The sequence below is a fragment of the Mercenaria mercenaria genome, chromosome 5 (assembly GCF_021730395.1).
Source record: "Mercenaria mercenaria strain notata chromosome 5, MADL_Memer_1, whole genome shotgun sequence".
Taxonomy (NCBI): Eukaryota; Metazoa; Mollusca; class Bivalvia; order Venerida; family Veneridae; genus Mercenaria; species Mercenaria mercenaria.
Genome location: NC_069365.1, coordinates 65,723,602 through 65,730,772, shown reverse-complemented (window position 1 = coordinate 65,730,772; position 7,171 = coordinate 65,723,602). Strand labels below are relative to the sequence as shown.

General features: G+C 35.0%; 1 protein-coding gene across 1 annotated transcript in view; it reads left to right on the top strand.

Annotated features, from left to right (window-relative positions):
- Nucleotides 1–332: 332 nt before the first annotated feature.
- The window catches only part of LOC123557456 (large neutral amino acids transporter small subunit 1-like), a 48,932-nt gene continuing 42,093 nt past the window's right edge, over nucleotides 333–7,171 (top strand). Inside the window, exon 1 of the mRNA XM_053543777.1 lies at nucleotides 333–447. The gene's annotated coding sequence lies outside the window, so the exon portion shown is untranslated. The remainder of the gene's footprint in view (nucleotides 448–7,171) is intronic.

The window sequence follows — 7,171 nt, the reverse complement described above, 5'->3', positions numbered from 1 at the left end:
TGACAAAATTTTTCATGGAAATATAGATAATACAGCACCAGTATAATTTGGGGTCTCATTTTTTAGCTGATTTTGCAGTTAGTGTGTTTGACCAGATTTTTGAAAGACCCTGGTTTGACTGAAATTATTTTTCTTGCAACAAACATGACCCCCACCTTTCTTTTGATTTTTATTTAGCACTGACAATATTCTTCAAGAAAATGTAGTTTACAGACATTTAAAATGGGTCCTGATGTGTGCTGCGGCCATTGGAAATAGGTCAATTTTATATAGAATAAATAACAACAACTATTTAGTGTGTTATAACCAGTAAATACGTCGTAGCATGAAGGCCGAGGTGATCAGATTGCTGATATCATATGCAATAAACACAGCGTGTAAAAGACACGAACACCAAAAGAAGGTAGACAACGTGAGAGGTTAACCGAGCGGGAAATATCTGTTTCAGTAAGTTCTGGTTATTTTTTTTTCTAAATAACGAAAAGAATTATTTCCAGATTTTATTTCTTCACGTCTGAAATTACAATAACTTTTACCAAAAGTGCCATTCAAGTTTACCCGCAAAAGTTGTTAGCTACAGTATGAGTTCATGTTGCATCACCATTTGAAGCGTTGTCAAAATAGAATTAAAAAAAATATATCATGGTGATACCGGGTAATACAGTCTGATGATCAACAAAGTATCTGCTGTAAAAAATAATTTTTTTGAATGAAACCTATTTATGCAGGTCCAGAAAAGTCGCATCCTAATACTGTACAGTTTTTTTTTTATTTGAGAAAATAACATTCCCAATTATGATAGATCTACAAGTACAAGACATCCAAATTCTTTAAAGTTAAGTCAGTTCATGAATGATAGTAGTAAATCTAGACTTGTAAAACTTGCTTTATTTTGTAAGAAAATTTTAGCTTGTTTTCATTAGAATCGACAAAATTGTAAATTTTAACAGATATTTTCTGGTACTTTTTCAATCTGGGCATTTTGTGGGTTTATTCATTCCGTATTTAGTCTTGTGCTGTTTGGTTTTGTTTCATTTGTCACACATGTCTACCCCTGCTACTGAGTACTGTTTTTCAATTTTTGCTTGACTTATTCTTATCACATGCTTGTAAAAAGCCTTGATATGGATAAACTTGAAACTTGGGAATATGACCGATGCCAAAATCAGCGATTTTTTCCCTTCTTTATAAAGTACCCCTAAAAGGACCTTTCCCAATTAAAAAATGCAATCTTTTTTCCCAATTATCATCCAAAAATTCCCCATATGACCAAATTAAGTTTGCATTTTGATGATTGCAGAAGGAAAACTTAGTTACATTGACATTCACCATGATTTAACCATTTAAACAGTTTGTTTGATGCTATTTACATGGAATTAAAGGAAGAAGCATTCTGAATGATGTTATTACAGTAACAGGGCCCACGCTGCCGTTCGCCACTTGAGCCATTTGGCGAATCTGCGATGAAAGTGGCGAAGAAAAATCGCGAGTGGCGAAAATGAAAAAATCTTTGTAATTTGGACTGCCATTTTGTTCCAGACATTCTACATCGTAACCTCTGAGAAATTATGTTAAAAAAACACAGTTGACTGGTTCCGATAATTTTACCTTATAAAATTAACTTATTTCGGGATAGTACTACCCAGTCTGCGTTCACTTTACATATAACAATGTATAATAAACATAATGACACGCGAGAAGATGCAATTTGCAATCAATTAGCAACCAATTATCAGGTTAAAATAATCTTTTTGTTTTGTTGTCATTACGGCAGATTAAATGATTGATGCCTTTAATTTCCATGGATCTAATAAATAATAAATAAATTGTCAAAATAATGAATGGTTTGATGAATTTTTTAACGTTGTCGCCACCGTTAGACAGTATTTTAGTCTCAGGCACGGGTCCAGTGTATTTTTTGTTTAATATGAAAATCCCTTTTTTTTCACACAAATATACTTTTTATATGTTAGTCAAATGAAAAAAAAATGATGACAAAAATCCGGTCACAATATCATACACAACACTGTGATCGGATTTTTGTCATCATTTTTTTTTCATTTTAACATATAGAAAGCATATTTGTGTGAAAATAGGTGTGTTTTTTATATTAAACAAAAAAAAAAAAAACACTGGACCCGTGTCTGTGATCTTAGTAAGTAATTAGTAAAGGTGTTTGCCATATTTTTTGAATGCCTTTAAAAGTTAGGAATGGATTTGAAATGTAATCCTGTATCAGTTACCAATACAGAAGATGGTAGGTAAGGGTAAATTTCTCGGAAGCACAGAGCACCAAAAACACAGCCCCAGGGCCATGCATTTACATAGTAGGCCCACAATAAAAAGAAGCTGTAATGGAAAACTATTTCAGACAGGTTGCTTCAAACATCCAGCAACATTTTAAAATACAAAACTTGCTTTAGAGGTATACCTACCCACTTTCATTCAAAAGTCCCCCTATATAGCTAGAATATCACCATTTGCTTATGGGAAATAACAAAAATTTTCAACGCGCCGCGGGAAGGGAAACCTCTCCAGCACCCTCCCTATCGTTCCCGATTAATTATCTATCAAAATTCCCAATCTGAGTAAAAACCCAGCTAATTTTCCCAATTTATCTGGTACCGGACCTTTTCCCAAAAGGGAAAAAAATCATTGAAAATGACGGGAATTTTCCTGTCATTTTGGCCAAAATTTGGAAAAATCGCAATATTTAAATAATAGTATATAGCTAAACTAAAAAAGTTGGCCATGCCTGCTTTTGATTTATAAATGACAATGATCTAAAGTTCCTCTCCGCAAATACCGCATTCATATTGATTACTGGACCTCTTGACAGTTAAATAATCCTACACTGTTTGTCTAGGGGTCTGGTTACCAGTCCTGATTGTCTATTTCTAGCTATTTATAGCCTGATTTAGCTATACAGCTAATTTGTGAATTTTCTTGGACCAATTATAATATAACTGTAAGTGAAATTGAATACAAGGATACAAAATGTTCAGCATGTATAGTTTTGGTATGTTTGATTACAATTCTTGTTTCACCAACTTTTTGCCCTTGCATGGGTTTATTGAATTAACTTTTACCCTGCTAAATTTCTAAAATGAATTGGTCTTTCTTTGTATTTGGGAGGAATCATTTATTGTCGAGCCCGCTTGCGGAAGCGAAAACATAGTCGTCCAAACATAGATATTGAAATGCAATATCACTGACTTTTTAGTGAGGATCAATGAAATGTATTCTCCTATTCATACCTACATTATTCTTTACTGCAAAACACACAGAAGGATCCTCCAGCCGTATTAAGAACGTTTGTTTATCATGCCTCCTACAAGTTTCTTGGATTTCTATTGGTCAGTAGACGTCACGTGGAGACAGGATGCGTTGTAACGTAGTGGCCTGGTCGGTGCACCTGAAGTTTTCGTTAAAACACAACACCATTATGACAGTTCTAACATTTTTATTTTCTACGAAGAGCAATGCACAGTTACTTAATCTATAATATAATGTTCAGTCGAACTCCAAAGATATAATCAATGTTCAGTTAGCCCTTTAAAACAGTTCTGTTTACAAATCTACATTTTTTTAATTTTAAAAGTACTTCAGCCTAGCTTTTAACAATGCTTATTGAGTTTCAGCTCATGAGTGCGGGACCATGTCCCTAGCCCGTCACCTGGGCTGTTCCCCCTCTCGATCACAGTGTATATTGAGTTTATAAAGGAAAATACAGTAGACACATTATTTCACTTCCTGTCCACTATCCAAATGGCCTTTGGTGTATGTGCATTCGGAATTGTTTGTCCGGACCATAACTTTGACATGCATGAAGCAGTCTTGTTTATATTTAACATGAATGTTTACCTCAGCAGGGCCTCCTGTGGGTTTTTCATACTTGTTGCCAACCTTTTCGCCACTTTGAAAAAGTTGGAGCCACTTTTGAGCCAAAGTTCTGAGCCACTTTTATTTCTCTCATTTGGTTGTCTTAGTGTCAGAGCATATGGAAATTAATTATTGTAAATAGATTCAAATTACATTAGGAATGATCATATTAAGGTGTATTAAATGATTTTAAAAGTAAAAACAAAGGAAAATTCAGTTTCTATATTTAATGTTAAATATACTTAAACTATCATATAGTATAATCTATACTGTCTTATTTACATAAATATTACACAACAAAAATCAGTCAACCAATTTAGCACTCAACATTTCTTGTTTTTAGCTCGACTATTCATAGAATAGTAGAGCTATTGGACTCGCCCATGCGTCCGCGTCCGCGTCCCGATTTGGTTAAGTTTTTGTATGTAAGCTGGTATCTCAGCAACCACTTGTGGGAATGGATTGAAACTTCACACACTTATTCACTGTGATAAACTGACTTACATTGCACAGGTTCCATAACTCTGTTTTGCTTTTTTACAAAATTATGCCCCTTTTTTGACTTAGAAATTTTTGGTTAAGGTTTTGTATGTAAGCTGGTATCTCAGTAACCACTTGCGGGAATGGATTGAAACTTCACACACTTATTTACTGTGATAAACTGACTTACATTGCACAGGTTCCATAACTCTATTTTGCTTTTTTACAAAATTATGCCCCTTTTTCGACTTAGAATTTTTTTGTTAAGGTTTTGTATGTAAGCTGGTATCTCAGTACTCACTTATGGGAATGGATTGAAACTTCACACACTTGTTCACTGTCATGATCTGACATGCACAAAGCAGGTCCCATAACTTTAGTTTGCTTTTTTACAAAATTATGCCCCTTTTTCAACATAGAAATTTTTGGTTAAGTTTTTGTATGTAAGCTGGTATCTCAGTATCCACTAATGGGAAAGAATTGAAAACTTCACACTAGTCCACTGTCTGTATGACAGTCAGTGCAAAGGGTCAATAACTCAACTTTGCATTCTACAAAATTATGCCCCTTTTTCAACTTGGGAGTTTTTGGGTTAAATTCTTATATGTAAGCTGGTATCTCAGTACCCACTAATGGGATGGATTGAAACTTCTACCTTGTCCACTGTCATGAGCTGATAAGCACTATGCAGGTCCATAACCTGTTTTACTTGTTTTACTAAATTATGCCCCTTTTTCGACTTTCTTATTCACTCAAGCGACAAGGGTGTTAAATAGTCGAGCGTTGCTGTCCTCTGACAGCTCTTGTATATAATGTTGAAATTAACTATCATGTAGTAAATCTATATGTCTTTTATTCACATTTAACACAATAAAAATCTTTTAAGTTATTGACGAATTATAATTATCTAAAATGTTTGCAAACATTAACAAACTAAATGGTATCTTTCGTACTAATTAAAAATTCGTCATACATCTACATGTCCAACATACATGTCGGCCTTTTTGTAGAATCCAAACTCATAAAGTACGCCTAATTGTCGATAATTTAGGCAAATCCTCGGCGCACTTCAAATTAGAGTTGCAGATGTTTTGTAACTGATTAATGATTTCACACATACTTACACAATCATCTTCTCAAAGTGTCAACCAACATCAATATCCAAATTGACAAACACCGCCTAGACTGGTTATCGATTTTTTTCACAACCAGCGCTTTTGGTAAACACGTGTATCGAGAACCACTTCTTGACCCGCTTATAGGTAGCAGATAGCGGTTTTTTCTAGTACTTCGGACTTCCGAGCGATGTGGCCAAGTCAGACGGTTCCGATATCTTACGAATGCAGACCTGAAAATAAAAGATACCGGTTTACATTTACTTGAAGAAGAAATAAACTACATAGTTATACTTCATACAAAGCTAGATTTTTAAATCCACAAGCCACCTGAAGATATTCAGCCCTGCGAAATACGACATTTCAGCCAAATTAGTCATATCTCCCAACAGTTACTGGCCATTAAAATGTTAGGGGAAATGATAGAGCCAAATGGCCACTTGCATTCTGTACTCAGTTTCAAGTATTACTTGCAGAGTGCAAAATACCTGTCAATCGATTACTTTTTTCACTATTTTCAACTGTGTGGGCCTGTATGACATTTGACAGTTCACAAGACGCTCAATGCTGATAGTGGTATATAGTCATTTCAAGCAGTTATATGAAAATGATGCATCAAGCTTACATTCGCATCTGCCAATAATTTCTGCAACATACCATTCTAAACTTGTTAATCACAAACTCACATCAACAAATATATTTCAAACATCAAAACAGCCTTTCACTTCAATGGTTTTATCTCTAATGACAGATTTTGACCCTGGCCAATTCAATCTGTGGCTGGAAACTACCAACTGCTACCATATCATTATGGAAAAAAGACATAAACGACCCAAAAAAACTATGCACCACTCATTTTCGTCAGTTCGCAAAATTTAGCGCCAGATTCTTAAAATCATCGCAAATGGCGACATTGGCGATCAACAGCGGAGGCCCTGGCCTCAGTGTGACAGAGTATTGGAGGTCAAAGGTCATGTCAGATCTTGTCCGGCCCATAACTTTGACATGCATTGAGGAATCTTGTTTATTTTTGGTATGAATATGTTTAACTCAATGAGACAGAGTAAGATATGCAAACCCCAGATTCCTATCGCAAAGGTAAATGTCACAGTTAGGGGTCAAAGGGCGGGGCCGACATGTTGCCCGTGGGCATCTTGTTTTTCACAGGGTTGTTCAGGCCTAAAAAAAAATTGCTTGTTTCCAGTGACATGGCCAAAAAAAAATAGGGTAGGTGGGTAGGTATTTTTTTTTTTTTTTTTTTTTTTTTTAACCTAGCACCATCAGAGTTTCAAACAGGGAAATTATAAACCTTATAAACATGCATCTATGTTATGTTTGAAACTTTGATTTACCTGAATGTACAATGCCTTTGAGAGTTTTAGCAATATAAATCCATTTGATTGTGTATTTTAATATTACGAAATAAATGCTGATTTACATGTTGCGTTTTTGTTATTTTTGTTGTTGTTTTTTTCATTTCCAGGTTGAGCCCGTCGATTAGCTCAGTAGTAGAGCAGTCGATCTACGATCGAGTGGTCATAAGATCGTTGTGTCCTTATCATTCATTCTCGCCGCTAATTCATGTGGAGAAGTTGGCAATTACTTGCGGAGAACAGGGTTTTATTTGATTAAACATGAAACTTTAAAAATTGCTGTGGATTCTCTCATCACCCCTACCCCAAACTAAATTCTGG